Raw genomic sequence first — 19,077 nt, 5'->3', positions numbered from 1 at the left:
GAGCTCTCGAAACTAGCAGGTGTGGCGTTTAGGGCTTTCCACCACTGCAGGTGCGGTGTGTAGGGCTCTCCAATCTAGCATGTGTGGTGTGCAGGGCTCTCAACCACAACAGGTGTGGAGTGTAAGCAGGTGTGGTGTGTAGGGCTCTCAAACCCCAACATCTGAGGCATTTCGTCCCAACAGAGACGAGTGTGTGCGCTCGTTTGTGTGTGTGTGTGTGTGTGTGTGTGGGAGGGGGGGGGGGGGTTACCTATCTCTTTAACTCAACTCGGCTGTTATCTGCTCACTGTCCACATCATCAAAATGGTTTAGAAACTTAAAGGTTATAAACAAGTCACCCGTTGCTCTATACTCTTCCGTTGTGGCTATATCTAAGACCTCTAACTTAACGATGTCGCATAGCTCTCGTAAATCTGGTACCATTTGTTGCCAAGACTCATCAGGCAAAGCAATTACTTTGTGTTAATCTTTGACTGGGCCATACGCATCACTCTCAAAAATGGACAAAAAATCCAGCTGTTCTTCCTTGTGTCCTTTGACCAATAAATGGTTGCCAAAATTGGTCAAATCCCAGATTTGATGTGCACTACTTGGAGATTGTGTGAGGACGTGTATTGTTATATTTCATGAACAGTGGCTGTAGTATGGCTAATGAATGGTGAGAAAAAAGAGATTGTCTCTTTTTAGTTATTTTTGACCATTGCAAAACAGCAGCAATGGTTGAAAACACAATTTTGTTCCCTGTACATCATTTGGGCCTTTGGGCTTAAGATTCCTTTATATATAGTGCTTCCTCTCATCTGACTGTATAAGGAAATGTAGATCAAGAAGTCAACTTTGGTTGCTTGACTTTTGACATAACAAAACCTTTTATGAGACCCAAGTAAAGACAAAATGAAAGAGGAGTCTCGGCGTCCTGAACCAGAGTATACGCCTGCTAAAGTTTAGATCATACGGATCCAAAATGACAGAGTCGCGCAAAATTTGGCTGTGGGAAGACTGAGGAAAAGCATTACATCGCCTTCCAGAGGAAAGGATCAATGATAAGCAGATATCATATCAAATCAAGTTTGTCCATTAATTGAGATAAACAACTAAATGACGAATACTGAAAAAAGTTCTATTCGCTGCATTAATGCACGTGGGAATACACTCACTGGACAATCTATGCAATTTTTAAGCAGTATTTCTCAAGCGGAAATGATATGACAGTACCAGGTGTCGAAGCCTATATCATAAAAGCTTCGCGACGCTCGCCATTTGAAACCTAATACCTTTACATTCAGCAAATCTTTCATACTTATATCTACAAATAAGTTGGATAGGTATTCATTTGACGTCCACTGGGTTGTAAGTTACAGCTTGAGTTCGTTAGCAAAGTCGTCCCGTTTCGGTAATGAAAATAGTTTATATCTCGACAAACGCCCATCTGGCCTCGAAGATTTGTATTCATACTGATGGCTGCCCATAGCGACGTATTGTACCAGTTTATTCCATTTCTAATCAATAAACATTTATTTAGTCGTAAGTGAGTACAACACCAGCGATGATCAAGTTAGGTACACCATGCTCTGAGGGATGGAACTCTTTTACAATATCTTTAGGAATGTGGCCTATTTTCCCTTATTATGGACGTAATTTTCTGATGCTTAAACTGAACTAAAGCTTACTTAACCAGCTGCCTAACAAAAACAGAGCTAACATATCCCAACTTTAACCTCCTAACCTGATGTAATCTAGAATCAACCACGTAACAAGACTTGTCACTATAGTGCAAAATCCTTTCCCAACTCGGAATTGCTCAACAAACATTATCTTGCAAAGTTTGAGATTGGGAACTGTCAACACAGCCTCATGGAGCTCATTATAGAAAAGGGTTTTCTAACACAATGTTAGAGACCAAATATTTACCTTCAAATTTTACATTGATAATCAACAGGAAGTGAATATTAAGCAAAAAAATATATAGGAATATGAGTGTTCACTTCTTGATTACTAACTACATCACAAGAGGGGACCGACTATGAGAATATGAGCAACTGACATACACAACTTTGAAATTTCGCCTTGAGGACCAATGCGTTTATAGTGATGTTCAAGTAATATCAACACTTGGTCTTTTACACCTATAATGGAGTAGAATAGTAAAGGAAGGAATGCAGGGCAACGCCTAAGAAGAGTACACATTTATCATTTATTCATCAGGTGGTTCGCTTCTTGGTTTAATTTTCCATTTAAATGAAAGTTTCATCCATAACAAGGACTATGTGAAATTTGGTGCTGCTGCAGTATGGGACACACACAAATGTTCAAATTTCCCATGACTGCTCAAAATGTGGTCTGGCTCATTAAATGACTCACTAAAAAGTCTTTTTGGCACCACCATCGTAAAATCATCTTGCAAATAAGTGAGTCACATGCTCAGGAAATACGTCGAAATATTTAGACTAAGTTCATTAAACATTATGAAAGTTACGGAGGGAAAAAATAAAGACGCGCAGTAATGAGCGCCCCTTGGCGGGTTGGCGAACCTGAATTGCGGTGTCCTGAGATGAGAGCGGTAGCACTGCCAGGTATTGAGAGTATATGGTGTGGGAGGTAAGTCACTAGAAGTAGTGGAAAGTTTTTATCGAGGATGTAAGGCATGTGTACGAGTAGGAAGAGAGGAAAGTGATTGGTTCCCAGTGAATGTAGGTTTGCGGCAGGGGTGCGTGATGTCTCCACGATTAATTTGTTTATGGATGGGGTTGTTAGGAAGGTAAATGCAAGAATTTTGGAGAGAGGGGCAAGTATGCAGTCCGTTGTGGATGAGAGGGCTTGGGAAGTAAGTCAGTTGTTGTTCGCTGATGATACAGCGCTGGTGGCTGATTCATGTGAGAAACTGCAGAAGTTGGTGACTGAGTTTGGTAAAGCGTGTGAAAGAAAGCTGAGAGTAAATGTGAATAAGAGCAAGGTTATTAGGTTCAGTAGGGTTGAGGGACAAGTCAATTGGGAGGTAAGTTTGAATGGAGAAAAACTTGAGGAAGTCAAGTGCTTTAGATCTTTGGGAGTGGATTTGGCAGCGGATGGAACCATGGAAGCGGAAGTGAGTCACAGGGTGGGGAAGGGGCGACAAAGCAAAATAAAATAAATATATATAAAATATATATATATATATATATATATATATATATATATATATATATATATATATATATATATATATATATATATATATATATATATATATATATATATATATATATAAAGACTATGAGGAAAGGAAAAGACGAAAGAAGGAAGAGACTTTCACTGCTGTGTTTTGCTTGGAGAGGAGGAAGTATCATGGCACATTTGTTGATGGTTACGTTTCTCTTGGTGGTACCGCATTTGGCCATGAAAATACACTTGTCCGAGGCAAGAAACCTCCTCGTCTCATAAAACTATGGTAGTGGTAGCGATCAGCACTACTGGCCAACAGGTGGACACCCTGCCATTTCACCTGGCTCTACTGTTGACAGAATCTTGATCACCTCAAAAATTTCATTTTTTTTTAAATGGTCACAGTTGCTTAAAGTACCTTGAGCTACCACCTGTCCAGATAGTTAATCTGCGTTGATGCTGTAAACACTGTCGGGTATTAAGTTATCACAAAGTTTAGTTTGTTAGGGAGACAGATGAGGGTACACGGGGGCTGGGATGCCGGCCCAACACACGTGAACCGCTTTATCATGAAGTTATAACCACATACTCAATAAAACGAGAAAAAGACCAACAAATTGATTTCGCTGATTTCTTTTAGACGCATGAAAATATTTCCCTAATTCAGTGGACAATGTTTCGAATTACCTTTCACGACACATGATTGGATTTGTTTTATGTTGAAGGCTCCAATCACGAACGAAAGTCCACATCAAGGCCTGGCCTTAATTGAAATATGGAATAATGAAAAGGAAAAAGAAAAGACAAGGGAAAGTATTTACGAATTTTTCAGAAAGTGAAGACCCTGTCTTTTGAAATGTGCCAGGTCATAGTTAGTGAGAAAGACATGAGAAGGTAGAGAGTTCCAGAGCTTCGACCTGTAGGGAAAAAAACCAGGTATCAAACCGGTCCACCCCTGAGTTGCTGATGACCACACAATAATGACGTGACGCAGCAGCTTGCCGAGTATTGTGTAGTCTAGCTAGTGGTGGGGACGCACAAGCAACCAGCTCTTGGAAAAAAAAGCAAAATAATACCTATAGAAGAGGGAAAGTGAACCAATATTGCAAAGTAGGGCAAAGGGGTCAAGTTTGGATATTATCCTGGGACATTTTATAAGGCGGATCTCTTTCTATTCATCTCTGTCAAGTAAGGATGCAGAGCTAGTACCACCCCAAATGTGAGACCAGTACTCCAAACAAGGACGAATCAATCCCTTGTATAAACGGAGCAACTGTTCAGAATAGAAGTTTCGGCATCTGAACAGGACTCCCAGTTTCTTAGAGGCAGACTTAGCTATCTCGGTAATGTGGGGTTTTCAAGACTGGGTGGATGTTACAGTAATGCCAAGAATGCTCATTGAGTCAAGAGGTAGAATTAGGGAACCGTCAAAGAGGAGACGAAAGTTGTGAGGAGATGCTGATGGAGAGAAGGGTAAAAGCTGGGTCTCGAAGGCATTGAACTTAAAAAGATTTTGTGTACCCCACAGAGATATCCTGTCCAAGTGTAAGTTTAAAGAGGAAGCTGTGTTAAGACGAGATGCAGATCGAGTGAGAGAAGTGAGAGAAGAGGTGGCATAAATGAAGGATGTGGTTGAATGCAGCGAATGAGTGCATTAGATTATTTGTGGAGAAGACGAAATCGTTGAAAAAAATGAGAAAATTTTTAGGGAACAGGACAGAACCTTGAGGGACACCGCTGTTGACGGCGAAAAGGAGGGAGGCTGATCCATCAACAACCACAGAGATAGATCGGCCGGAGAGGAAGCTAGATATGAAGGAGCTCAGAGAGAGAGAGGGAAGCCAAAAGAGGGGCGCAAAAGCCTAAGATAGGTCAAGGGCAACTATACTTGTCTCCCCAAAATCTTTCAGGGATGATCAGTCATTAGTTAGATAGGAAAGAATATCTCCAGTGGATCTTGCTTTACAGAAGCCATACTGGTGATCAGGGAGAAGACAGTGATATTCGAGGTGTTTTAAGATATAGGAGTTGAGGAAGGATTCAAAGTATTTTGAGATGGCAGATGTCAAAATGACGATAGTTAGAGGGGTTAGAACGGTTACCCTTCTTGGGGATAGAATGTATCGATGGAGCTTCCAAGGAGAAACAAAAGTTTTGCTTTTTAAGCAGAAACGGAACAGACGAGCAAGCATAAAGGCACACTCTTTCAGTGCACAGGGATGGATGCCATCGGGACTACAAGCCTTTCTTGCGTCCGGAAAAAGAAGTGCTTTTCGGACAGTTCGAAAGGAGATGACGGGAAGGTGCATAAGTTTAGTAAGAGGAGCATCATGGGGTAAAGGAATGTTAGAGTCATCCAAGGTGGAGTTAAAAGAGAAACAGGAACCAAAGAGAGTTGATTTGTCTACGGGAGAGACAGCTGTAGTACCGTCAGAGCGGAAAAGTCAAGGGAAAGTAAAGCGACAGAATTTGTTAGAGATACCCTTAGCTAAAGACCAGAAAGATCTATCAGTGCATGACGAGGAGAGGTTATCGCACTTCTTTTGAATAAAGGAAGGCTTTGCCTCGTGGATGACGTGCTTGCAGCAATAACGGACAGTGATAAATGCCCTTTTACAACCGCAAATCGACCTCCAGATACTACTGTCCGTGACCCGAAGCGACCTAAATTGATCCCGTGACCACATGAATCTCACAACAATCAGAAATCACTGTTAACATTTTCTCTGAAGTTCATCTTAACTTATAGCTAGACCTGATTACTGACCTTGTCTCGCGTACGTCTATCATCAGTGCGGCAGACACAACTGGCGCTCACTCTGCGTTATCATGATTGCTACAACAAGAAAGGAAAAAATTTTACTTTACTTCTAAAAACCACTGTCTCAGGTAAAAAGGTACCTTACCTCTCAGCCCCCATTCAACGTAAAGTATCCTTGAAAAAACATTAATACAGATTAGTTTCATTCTACCGAGTCTGAGGTCGACAAAATGTTTATTGTATGTTACTTAAGAGAGAATCGTTGGTCGACATATTTCTATACAACTCCACTTTATCGATAAGATCTTGTCTCCGTCTACAACCTGTTGTCAGTCACCCTGTTGTCTGCGTTGATGCATGTTCTCCTCTGTGTCTCACCTGTCGCCTCTCCACCCAGTGGCTCCTGTCATGTATGTTGTTGGTTTGAACTAAGCACATCGTTCTTGAGACTCTCCTCCTCTTGCTCTTTATTTTGCTGTGTTTGTGTGTAAACTCAAGCTGCTCACTTGTTGTGTAATGATGTTGATGCAATGTGGTCATCATTTTTGTTTTGGTTATTTTTCAAGGTAACTGCAGTGACCAGTCTCTCTGCTTCAGCCAGTTGTTCCTAGTGGCCCCATCTCGTCTCTCCTTTGTTTACATAATGATTTCTCTAGTGCCCCCTCCCCCACTTTTCTCTTTATCTTTACTTTCTATCGCTGTATATGCTTTATTTTTCTTATCCTCTCGCCTCCTTGTTTCTCTTACCTCCCCTTCCCCCTCTTTCTGTCTCTATTTTGCTCTTCCACTTCACCTATTTGAGTTCCCCCAACCCCCAACCCCCTCTCTCTCTACCCCTCTCCGAGCGTCTCCGCCATTAATTAATCCACTCGGAAAGGTAATCAGTTGCGACTCGTTCATCGGAAATCGCTGTTAATCTCTTGTTATGGATGTGACACAGGTGGGCCGCGGAGTGAGTCACAGATGTGACAGACAGGCTACTGCCTGAGTCACAGATGTGATAAAGATGGGCTGCTGTGACGTGTAACACAGACTGGTCCCTACTTCGAGTCCTCTTGGATAAGTTTAGAACCGAATTGCCAGGTCTTAGAGTTTTGTGCGAAGAGTAGAAATAGGAAGGACTTATGTCATGCAGGTGCTAAGATAGAATATGTCTTCGGTAATTTTGACGACATAGTCTCAAACGATCTCGAGCAGTATAAGTAGCGGGTTAGCACAGCTATAGGTCAACTCTCAGGTAACTTTTAGGACCAAGGCTGGTAGGGTCCAGTGCGGGGAGGGTCAAAGTAAGGGGTCAGAGACCGACTTATCGGAAGAAAGCAGCGTGTAATATTAAAAGGCTTTCATCCTCCTGCATGTTCAGGTCCCGATCACTAAAACTCTTTTTCGCTCCATCCTTTCATATCATATTTGGTCACCCTGTTCTCCTTGTTCCCTTCACTGTTCACACATACATCCTCTTTGTCAACCTTTCCTCATTCACTCTTTCCATATGCTCAAACCAATTCAGCACACCCTCTTCTGCTCTCTCAACCTCATTATTTTATTACCACACATCTGGCATACCCTTGTTGAATGTGTTTGAGGATAGAGTGGCAGATATAGAGTGTTTTGGCCGGGGAGGTGTATGAAGTGAAAGGGTCAGGGAGAATGATTTAGAGCAGAGAGAAGGGTTAGTGAGAGCTTTGCGGAAGATTAAATCCGGCAAGGCTACGGGTTTGGTTGGTAATGCAGTGGAATTCATTAAAAAAAGGGGGTGACTGTATTGTTGATTGGTTGGTAGGGATAGTCAATGTATGCGTGGACCATGTTGAAGTGCCTGAGGATTGGCGGAATGCATGCATAGTGCCATTGCACAAAGGCAAAGGGATAAGGATGAGTGTTCAAACTAAAGAGGTATAAGTTTTGAGTACTCCTGGGAAATTATATGGAAGGGTATTGATTGGGAGGGTGAAGGCATGTACAGAGCATCAGGCTGGAGAAAAGCAATGTGGTTTCCGAGGTGGTAAAGGATGTGTGCATCAGGTGTGTGCTTTGAAGAATTTATGTGAGAAATACTTAGGAAAACGAATGGATTTGTGTGTAGCTTTTGTGGATCGAAAAGGCATATGATAGGTTTGATAGAGATGTTTTGTGGATTGTTCCAAGAATATATGGTGTGGGAGGTATGTTGCTAGAAGCAGTGAAAAGTTTGTATCGAGGATGTAAGGCATGTGTACGAGTTGGAAGAGAGTAAAGTGACTAGTTTCCAATGAATGTCGGTTTGCGGTAGTGGTGCGTGATGTCTCCATGGCTGTTTAATTTGTTTATGGATGGGGTTGTTAGGGAGGTGAATGCAAGAGTTTTGGAGAGAGGGGCAAGTATGCAGTTTGATGTGCATGAGAGGGCTTGGGAAGTGAGTCAGTTGTTCGCTGATGATACAGCGCTGATGGCTGTTGCTGGTGAGAAACTGCAGAAGCTGGTGACTGAGTTTGGTAAAGTGTGTGAAATAAGAAAGTTGAGAGTAAATGTGAATAAGAGCAAGGTTATCAGGTTCAGTAGGGTTGAGGGACAAGTTAATTGGGAGGTAAGTTTGAATGGAGAAAACTGGAGGAAGTGAAGTGCTTTGGATGTCTGGAGTGGATTTTGCAGCGCCCGCATACGCACATATACGTAACTATACATTTCAACGTATACATACATATACATACACAGACATATGCATATATACACGTGTACACATCCACACTTCCTGCATTCATCCATTCTCGTCGCCACCCTGCCACACATGAAATGGCATCCCCCCATTCCCCCCGCGTGCGCCCAAGGTAGCGTTAGGAAATGACAAAAGTGCTACATTCGTTCACACTCAGTCTCTTGCTGTCATGTGTAATGCACCGAAACCACAGCTCCCTTTCCACATCCAAGCCTCACAAAATTTCCATGGTTTACGCCACACGCTTCACATGCCCTGGTTCAATCCATTGACAGAACGTCGACCCCGGAATACCACATTGTTCCAATTCACTCTATTCTTTGCACGCCTTTCACCCTTTCACTCGTTCCCTCCACCTCTGACACATATATCCTCTTTGTCATTCTTTCCTCACTCATCCTTTCCATGTGACCAAACCATTTCAATACACCTTCTTCTGCTCTCTCAACCACACTCTTTTCATTACCACACATCTCTCTTACCCTTTCATTACTTACTCGATCAAACTACCTCACACCATATATTGTCCTCAAACATCTCATTTCCAACACGCCTCGCAACCATATAACATTGTTGGGACCACTATTCCTTCAAACATACCCATTTTTGCTCTCCGAGATAACATTCTCGCCTTCCACACATTCTTCAACGATCCCAGAACTTTCGCCCCTCCTCCATCCTGTGACTTCACTTCAGCTTCCATGGTTCCATCCGCTGCTAAATCCACTCCCAGATATCTAAAACACTTCACTTCCTCCAGTTTTTCTCCATTCAAACTTACCTCTCAATTGACTTGTCCCTCAACCCTACTGAACCTAATAAGCTTGCTCTTATTCACATTTACTCTCAGTTTTCATCTTTCACACGCTTTACCAAACTCAGTCACCAACTTCTGCAGTTTCTCACCCGAATCAACCACAGCGTTATATCATCAACTGACTTACTTCTCAAGCCCTCTCATCCACAACAAACTGGATACTTGTCCCTCTCTCCAAAACTCTTGCATTCACCTCCCTAACAACCCCATCCATAAACAAATTAAACAACCATGATGACATCACGCACCCCTGCCGCAAACCGACATCCACTTGGAATCAATCACTTTCTTCTCTGCCTACTTGTACACATGCCTTACATCCTTGATAAAAACTTTTCACTGCTTCTAGCAACTTACCTCCCACACCATATACTCTTGATATCTCCCACAAAAAAGAGAGAACGTTGGGGTAAATAGAGTGGTGAGAGCAAGTGAGCTTGGAAAGAAGACTTGTGCGAGAAAGTATCAGGAAAGATTGAGTGCAGAATGGAAAAAGGTGAGAGCAAATGGCATAAGGGGCGTGGGGGAGGAATGGGATGTATTTAGGGAAGCAATGATGGCTTGAGCAAAAGATGCTTGTGGCATGAGAAAGGTGGGAGGTGGGCAGATTAGAAAGGGTAGTGAGTGGTGGGATGAAGAAGTAAGATTATTAGTGAAGGAGAAGAGAGAGTCGTTTGGACGATTTTTTGCAGGGAAGCAGTGCGAATAACTGGGAGATGTATAAAGGAAAGAGGCAGGAGGTCAAGAGAACGGTGCAAGAGGTGAAAAACAGGGCAAATGAAAGTTGGGGTGAGAGAGTACCATTAAAGTTTAGGGAGAATAAAAAGATGTTTTGGAAGGAAGTAAATAAAGTGCGTAAGACAAGAGAACAAATGGGAACATCGGTGAAGGGGGCTAATGGGGAGATAATCACAAGTAGTGGTGAAGTAAGAGAGAGATGGAGTGAGTATTTTGAAGGTTTGTTGAATATGTTTGATGATAGAGTGGCAGATGTAGGGTATTTTAATCGAGGTGGTGTGCGAAGTGAGAGGGTCAGGGATAATGGTTTGGTATGCAGAGAAGAGGTAGTGAAAAGTTTTGTGGAAGATGAAAGACGGCAAGGCGGCGAGTTTGGATGGTATTGCAGTGGAATTTATTAAAAAGGGGGTGACTGTCCTGTTTACTGGGTGGTAAGGATATTCAGTGAATGTATGGCTCATGGTGAAGTGCCTGACGATTGGCGGAATGCATGCATAGTGCCATTGTATAAAGGCAAGGGAGATAAAGGTGAGTGTTCAAATTACAGAGGTATAAGTTTGTTGAGTATTCCTGGGAGATTATACGGAAGGTTATTGATTGAAAGGGTAAAGGCATGTACAAAGCATCAGATTGGGGAAGAGCAGTGTGGTTTCAGAAGTGGTAGAGGATGTGTGGATCAAGTGTTTGCTTTGAAGAATGTATGTGAGAAATACTCACAAAAAACAGGATATGTATGTTGCATTTATGGATCTGGAGAAGGCAAAAGAATTATGATCTTAATATTAGTGATGGACTATACAAATTAGATAACTTTATTGTTGATAAAATTTGTAAAATGATAAGTTTATGATACGCTCGTTGTCTGTCTTGGACAATCGCATGATTACCAAATGGCGTCCTAGATACGTCTCTTCGTTGTATATCAACTGACTTATATTTCTCTCTTGTGTCTCCCCTGATGATGTGATTATTACGGGAAAGTGCACTTGGGAACTTATCGTGTTTCATTTTCCCCGTGGACTAAAGGAATATACGCGCAAGATTGTGATCCTTTCCAATATATATATATATATATATATATATATATATATATATATATATATATATATATATATATATATATATATATATATATATATATATATTATTTTTTTTTTTTATTATACTTTGTCGCTGTCTCCCGCGTTTGCGAGGTAGCGCAAGGAAACAGACGAAAGAAATGGCCCAACCCCCCCCCCCCATACAGATGTATATACATACGTCCACACACGCAAATATACATACCTACACAGCTTTCCATGGTTTACCCCAGACGCTTCACATGCCCTTGATTCAATCCACTGACAGCACGTCAACCCCGGTATACCACATCGCTCCAATTCACTCTATTCCTTGCCCTCCTTTCACCCTCCTGCATGTTCAGGCCCCGATCACACAAAATCTTTTTCACTCCATCTTTCCACCTCCAATTTGGTCTCCCTCTTCTCCTCTTTCCCTCCACCTCCGACACATATATCCTCTTGGTCAATCTTTCCTCACTCATTCTCTCCATGTGCCCAAACCACTTCAAAACACCCTCTTCTGCTCTCTCAACCACGCTCTTTTTATTTCCACACATCTCTCTTACCCTTACGTTACTCACTCGATCAAACCACCTCACACCACACATTGTCCTCAAACATCTCATTTCCAGCACATCCATCCTCCTGCGCACAACTCTATCCATAGCCCACGCCTCGCAACCATACAACATTGTTGGAACCACTATTCCTTCAAACATACCCATTTTTGCTTTCCGAGATAATGTTCTCGACTTCCACACATTCTTCAAGGCCCCCAGAATTTTCGCCCCCTCCCCCACCCTATGATCCACTTCCGCTTCCATGGTTCCATCCGCTGCCAGATCCACTCCCAGATATCTAAAACACTTCACTTCCTCCAGTTTTTCTCCATTCAAACTCACCTCCCAATTGACTTGACCCTCAACCCTACTGTACCTAATAACCTTGCTCTTATTCACATTTACTCTTAACTTTCTTCTTCCACACACTTTACCAAACTCTGTCACCAGCTTCTGCAGTTTGTCACATGAATCAGCCACCAGCGCTGTATCATCAGCGAACAACAACTGACTCACTTCCCAAGCTCTCTCATCCCCAACTGACTTCATACTTGCCCCTCTTTCCAAAACTCTTGCATTCACCTCCCTAACAACCCCATCCATAAACAAATTAAACAACCATGGAGACATCACACACCCCTGCCGCAAACCTACATTCACTGAGAACCAATCACTTTCCTCTCTTCCTACACGTACACACATATATATATATATATATATATATATATATATATATATATATATATATATATATATATATATATATATATATATATATATGTTATCATTATCATTATTATACTTTGTCGCTGTCTCCCGCGTTAGCGAGGTAGCGCAAGGAAGCAGACGAAAGAATGGCCCAACCCACCCACAAACACATGTATATACATACACGTCCACACACGCACATATACATACCTATACATCTCAACGTATACATATATATATACACACAGAGACATATACATATATACTCATGTACATAATTCATACTGTCTGCCCTTATTCAGTCCCGTCGCCACCCCGCCACACATGAAATGACAACCCCCTCCCCCCACATGTGTGCGAGGTAGGGCTAGGAAAAGACAACAAAGGCCACATTCGTTCACACTCAGTCTCTAGCTGTCATGTGTAATGCACCGAAACCACAGCTCCCTTTCCACTTCCAGGCCCCACAAAACTTTCCATGGTTTTCCCCAGACGCTTCACATGCCCTGATTCAATCCATTGACAGCACGTCGACCCCGGTATACCACATCGTTCCAATTCACTCCATTCCTTCCACGCCTTTCACCCTCCTGCATGTTCAGGCCCCGATCACTCAAAATCATATTCAGTCATAGCAAACAGTTTCATATAAAATGTCTGTAAATCAGAGCATTAGCAACTCGAAGAGATTCTTTGTCAAACTGAAGAAAATTTGCGGTTGTCGATACTTTGGGTGACTTGAGGCACAAGCGAACTGAAGGTATGTATATTTTTTCTCTTTAAAGATTAATACCAAGTAAATTGCCACTGAATTAGCAAACCATGAAGCATCAGATATGAAGTAGAAAAATACATCTTCAGTGTGAGAGTGGGAGACAGTATGTACAAAATATATCAGGATCTATGTATTTTACATCTTTTCAGTGTACATATGTTCCAAAGTCCGACAAACTTTTTCGTGTGCTACTTTTAGCAGGTAATGGTACATGCCCATTACCAACCCTCCTCCCAAACATCATATCTCGATACTTCAGTCTAGTGGTCCCTGGATGACTGTCTGCCTCTCTGGACATCGCATGATTAACTTCAGATTATCAATGCAACTTTCGATTCAGTAATTTTCTGTCGCATTGCTTCCACACAGGCGAGACTCGAGAGGTATGAGGCAATGTTGGGAAAGTTTGAGACTAAACATTTGCTATACCACAATACTGGTTTTAATGTTTTCCCGACAAAGTAAAGGTCCATCTTGTTTACAGTAGTAGAGGATGACTATTCCTGGGACTTGATATTTACCGACTGATCCTGAGAGATGTAACTGCTGGAGGAGTCTTATTACTGGCACTCAACCACTGGAACTCAACCTTGTGTCTCCGAAGACGTGTTATTATTAATTCTCTGTAGTTATGGTCATACAGTATTATAAAAAGGCTGAATCATTGAACAGGACAAAATTGAAGATGACGACTGGCGACACCTCAAGTCGCAACCATGTCTAAAGAGATTATTTCCTGAGCCGTAGCGTGTAAATTCCCTGACGCCAATTATTGACTCCAATATAATCCCGGGTAGGAGAAGTTGACTTGCGCAGTGCCCCGCCAACACTGCATCTACTACAAAAAAAAAAAAAAGTGGATCAGTACGTTGCGTCCTTTCCTTTTCCAAAGGTTCCAGTCACCGCCAGACACCAGTGAGGATAGGCCATGAATGAAACATAATAAGGAAGAGAGAGATATAAAGGAAGAGAGAGAGAAAAAAGAAGAGGAAGAATCAAAGTTCTTTAGGACGAGAAAAGTTTGTTTTTCTCAGTTGATCAAATCGGAAGGTACCTGACTAAGCGAATAGCTTATCATTATACAACTGGTCGCGCACTATCATAGAACGTACAAACCTCCAATAGCCAGGCTCGAACCAGAGACCCTATGTGTAGCAACCGGGAGCGCTACGGCTAGGCTATGATCGTCCGTAATAGGGAAATGCTACTCGAATACAAAGTAATCGAATACCCTTCGTCTCACATTGATGAGCAATGGGGTCTAGACTGGTCAAATGCTATCTGCTGGTTACTTTCAGGCGAGGTCAGACATGGTGTTGGTAAACATAATCCAGGATTATGTCCTCCTCACCGCTGCACATGCTTCTTTATTCCTAAGATATCAATATAGTCTTTAGTCGATTGTAGGAAGTAAGTTGTAGGGACTGATGGTGAGATCAATTGGTTTAGCTCACCATACATCCCTACAACTTACTCCCTACAATTAACGAAAGAGTTTATTGACATCCTTAGGAATAAAGAACCACAACGCAAGACAACTGGTCTCATGACAATGCCATCCACGTGGATCAGGGATCCCAGCTTCACAGATCCCGGCTGGTGGCTTTAGCAGTATACAGATACCTGTCCATACAACAAACGATTTCAAACACCAGTATTATAGCACTTTATCTGTGATGACTAGCTACACTGAAATAAGAAAATACTATATTGCTGAAGAGGAATAACTATTCATTCTCAAACATAATTTTTTCTGCGGTGAACACTCCACGCTAATCTTACCTAACTGCAAAATTTCTTCATATGTAAGGAAATATCTAAGAGATGGAGTCCCACGAGTGTAGAACTTTCTCCCCATATTGTACGTGTACAAATGGTATCATTACCGTTTCGGTCATCTAGCGAATTTTTAAGGTTAGGTACGTTTAGTTAGGTCAGGCTGAAATTGCCTTTTCAATGGTTCTTGATGTCTTTTCAATGATTCTGACCTTCATTTCTATCGCAAACATGTGGAAGAATGAAACTGTAATTATGCCGTAGAAATAAGCAATCAGAATACTAAAAGGACATTTCTTTTAGTCAGATTTTGTCTTTCCCTCTCAAAAGAATAAGTAAATGAAACAAATTATCATCAGTGATTCTTACAGTCTAAAATATGCTAAGATTTGTTTTAACAAAAAGAGGAAGTAGTATAGTAAAGGATATTCGATATAGTTTCCCATTAAAATAGGTGGGATATTCGTTTTTTTAGAATATAGATTTATCTAAGAAAACGTAAAGATACTCCAGTATAGGGAAGGCAAAATTGAAGTATCGCTTCCAACACCTGCTCTAAACTTTATATCAACAATCAAAGTGCAACCTTCTTTAAGGAGAACAGGTCGTCACGTGACATTCAAGCACCATGATAGTGCAGTAAAGGATCACTGGATCTACTAATTGCAAGAATGAATCAGTTAGCACAATGAAATCATATATCTTTAGTATGTTTGAATGTTTTATTATTCCCTAGATGGGTTACCTTGAGTTACACAAGGCTGGGGGGGTCTAAGAAACGGATCTTTCTAGTAGGAAGCCTAATGTTTTGAATGGCAGTGGCTGTTAGGACTGTGGTAACTGGTGGTTGTGGTGGCAGTGGCTGTTAGGACTGTGGTAACTGGTGGTTGTGGTGGCAGTGGTTGTTAAGACTGTGGTAACAGTGGTGGTTGTGGTGGCAGTGGTTGTTAAGACTGTGGTAACAGTGGTGGTTGTGGTGGCAGTGGTTGTTAAGACTGTGGTAACAGTGGTGGTTGTGGTGGCAGTGGTTGTTAAGACTGTGGTAACAGTGGTGGTTGTGGTGGCAGTGGTTGTTAAGACTGTGGTAACAGTGGTGGTTGTGGTGGCAGTGGTTGTTAAGACTGTGGTAACAGTGGTGGTTGTGGTGGCAGTGGTTGTTAAGACTGTGGTAACAGTGGTGGTTGTGGTGGCAGTGGTTGTTAAGACTGTGGTAACAGTGGTGGTTGTGGTGGCAGTGGTTGTTAAGACTGTGGTAACAGTGGTGGTTGTGGTGGCAGTGGTTGTTAAGACTGTGGTAACAGTGGTGGTTGTGGTGGCAGTGGTTGTTAAGACTGTGGTAACAGTGGTGGTTGTGGTGGCAGTGGTTGTTAAGACTGTGGTAACAGTGGTGGTTGTGGTGGCAGTGGCTGTTAGGACTGTGGTAACTGGTGGTTGTGGTGGCAGTGGTTGTTAAGACTGTGGTAACAGTGGTGGTTGTGGTGGCAGTGGTTGTTAAGACTGTGGTAACAGTGGTGGTTGTGGTGGCAGTGGTTGTTAAGACTGTGGTAACAGTGGTGGTTGTGGTGGCAGTGGTTGTTAAGACTGTGGTAACAGTGGTGGTTGTGGTGGCAGTGGTTGTTAAGACTGTGGTAACAGTGGTGGTTGTGGTGGCAGTGGCTGTTAGGACTGTGGTAACTGGTGGTTGTGGTGGCAGTGGTTGTTAAGACTGTGGTAACAGTGGTGGTTGTGGTGGCAGTGGTTGTTAAGACTGTGGTAACAGTGGTGGTTGTGGTGGCAGTGGTTGTTAAGACTGTGGTAACAGTGGTGGTTGTGGTGGCAGTGGTTGTTAAGACTGTGGTAACAGTGGTGGTTGTGGTGGCAGTGGTTGTTAAGACTGTGGTAACAGTGGTGGTTGTGGTGGCAGTGGTTGTTAAGACTGTGGTAACAGTGGTGGTTGTGGTGGCAGTGGTTGTTAAGACTGTGGTAACAGTGGTGGTTGTGGTGGCAGTGGTTGTTAAGACTGTGGTAACAGTGGTGGTTGTGGTGGCAGTGGTTGTTAAGACTGTGGTAACAGTGGTGGTTGTGGTGGCAGTGGTTGTTAAGACTGTGGTAACAGTGGTGGTTGTGGTGGCAGTGGTTGTTAAGACTGTGGTAACAGTGGTGGTTGTGGTGGCAGTGGTTGTTAAGACTGTGGTAACAGTGGTGGTTGTGGTGGCAGTGGTTGTTAAGACTGTGGTAACAGTGGTGGTTGTGGTGGCAGTGGTTGTTAAGACTGTGGTAACAGTGGTGGTTGTGGTGGCAGTGGTTGTTAAGACTGTGGTAACAGTGGTGGTTGTGGTGGCAGTGGTTGTTAAGACTGTGGTAACAGTGGTGGTTGTGGTGGCAGTGGTTGTTAAGACTGTGGTAACAGTGGTGGTTGTGGTGGCAGTGGTTGTTAAGACTGTGGTAACAGTGGTGGTTGTGGTGGCAGTGGTTGTTAAGACTGTGGTAACAGTGGTGGTTGTGGTGGCAGTGGTTGTTAAGACTGTGGTAACAGTGGTGGTTGTGGTGGCAGTGGTTGTTAAGACTGTGGTAACAGTGGTGGTTGTGGTGGCAGTGGTTGTTAAGACTGTGGTAACAGTGGTGGTTGTGGTGGCAGTGGTTGTTAAGACTGTGGTAACAGTGGTGGTTGTGGTGGCAGTGGTTGTTAAGACTGTGGTAACAGTGGTGGTTGTGGTGGCAGTGGTTGTTAAGACTGTGGTAACAGTGGTGGTTGTGGTGGCAGTGGTTGTTAAGACTGTGGTAACAGTGGTGGTTGTGGTGGCAGTGGTTGTTAAGACTGTGGTAACAGTGGTGGTTGTGGTGGCAGTGGTTGTTAAGACTGTGGTAACAGTGGTGGTTGTGGTGGCAGTGGTTGTTAAGACTGTGGTAACAGTGGTGGTTGTGGTGGCAGTGGTTGTTAAGACTGTGGTAACAGTGGTGGTTGTGGTGGCAGTGGTTGTTAAGACTGTGGTAACAGTGGTGGTTGTGGTGGCAGTGGTTGTTAAGACTGTGGTAACAGTGGTGGTTGTGGTGGCAGTGGTTGTTAAGACTGTGGTAACAGTGGTGGTTGTGGTGGCAGTGGTTGTTAAGACTGTGGTAACAGTGGTGGTTGTGGTGGCAGTGGTTGTTAAGACTGTGGTAACAGTGGTGGTTGTGGTGGCAGTGGTTGTTAAGACTGTGGTAACAGTGGTGGTTGTGGTGGCAGTGGTTGTTAAGACTGTGGTAACAGTGGTGGTTGTGGTGGCAGTGGTTGTTAAGACTGTGGTAACAGTGGTGGTTGTGGTGGCAGTGGCTGTTAGGACTGTGGTAACTGGTGGTTGTGGTGGCAGTGGTTGTTAAGACTGTGGTAACAGTGGTGGTTGTGGTGGCAGTGGCTGTTAGGACTGTGGTAACTGGTGGTTGTGGTGGCAGTGGTTGTTAAGACTGTGGTAACAGTGGTGGTTGTGGTGGCAGTGGTTGTTAAGACTGTGGTAACAGTGGTGGTTGTGGTGGCAGTGGTTGTTAAGACTGTGGTAACAGTGGTGGTTGTGGTGGCAGTGGTTGTTAAGACTGTGGTAACAGTGGTGGTTGTGGTGGCAGTGGTTGTTAAGACTGTGGTAACAGTGGTGGTTGTGGTGGCAGTGGTTGTTAAGACTGTGGTAACAGTGGTGGTTGTGGTGGCAGTGGTTGTTAAGACTGTGGTAACAGTGGTGGTTGTGGTGGCAGTGGTTGTTAAGACTGTGGTAACAGTGGTGGTTGTGGTGGCAGTGGTTGTTAAGACTGTGGTAACAGTGGTGGTTGTGGTGGCAGTGGTTGTTAAGACTGTGGTAACAGTGGTGGTTGTGGTGGCAGTGGTTGTTAAGACTGTGGTAACAGTGGTGGTTGTGGTGGCAGTGGTTGTTAAGACTGTGGTAACAGTGGTGGTTGTGGTGGCAGTGGTTGTTAAGACTGTGGTAACAGTGGTGGTTGTGGTGGCAGTGGTTGTTAAGACTGTGGTAACAGTGGTGGTTGTGGTGGCAGTGGTTGTTAAGACTGTGGTAACAGTGGTGGTTGTGGTGGCAGTGGT

Source organism: Panulirus ornatus, chromosome 37, assembly GCF_036320965.1.
Source record: "Panulirus ornatus isolate Po-2019 chromosome 37, ASM3632096v1, whole genome shotgun sequence".
Classification (NCBI taxonomy): Eukaryota; Metazoa; Arthropoda; class Malacostraca; order Decapoda; family Palinuridae; genus Panulirus; species Panulirus ornatus.
The sequence above is the reverse complement of the archived record's forward strand: the minus strand, read 5'-3'. Positions refer to the sequence as shown.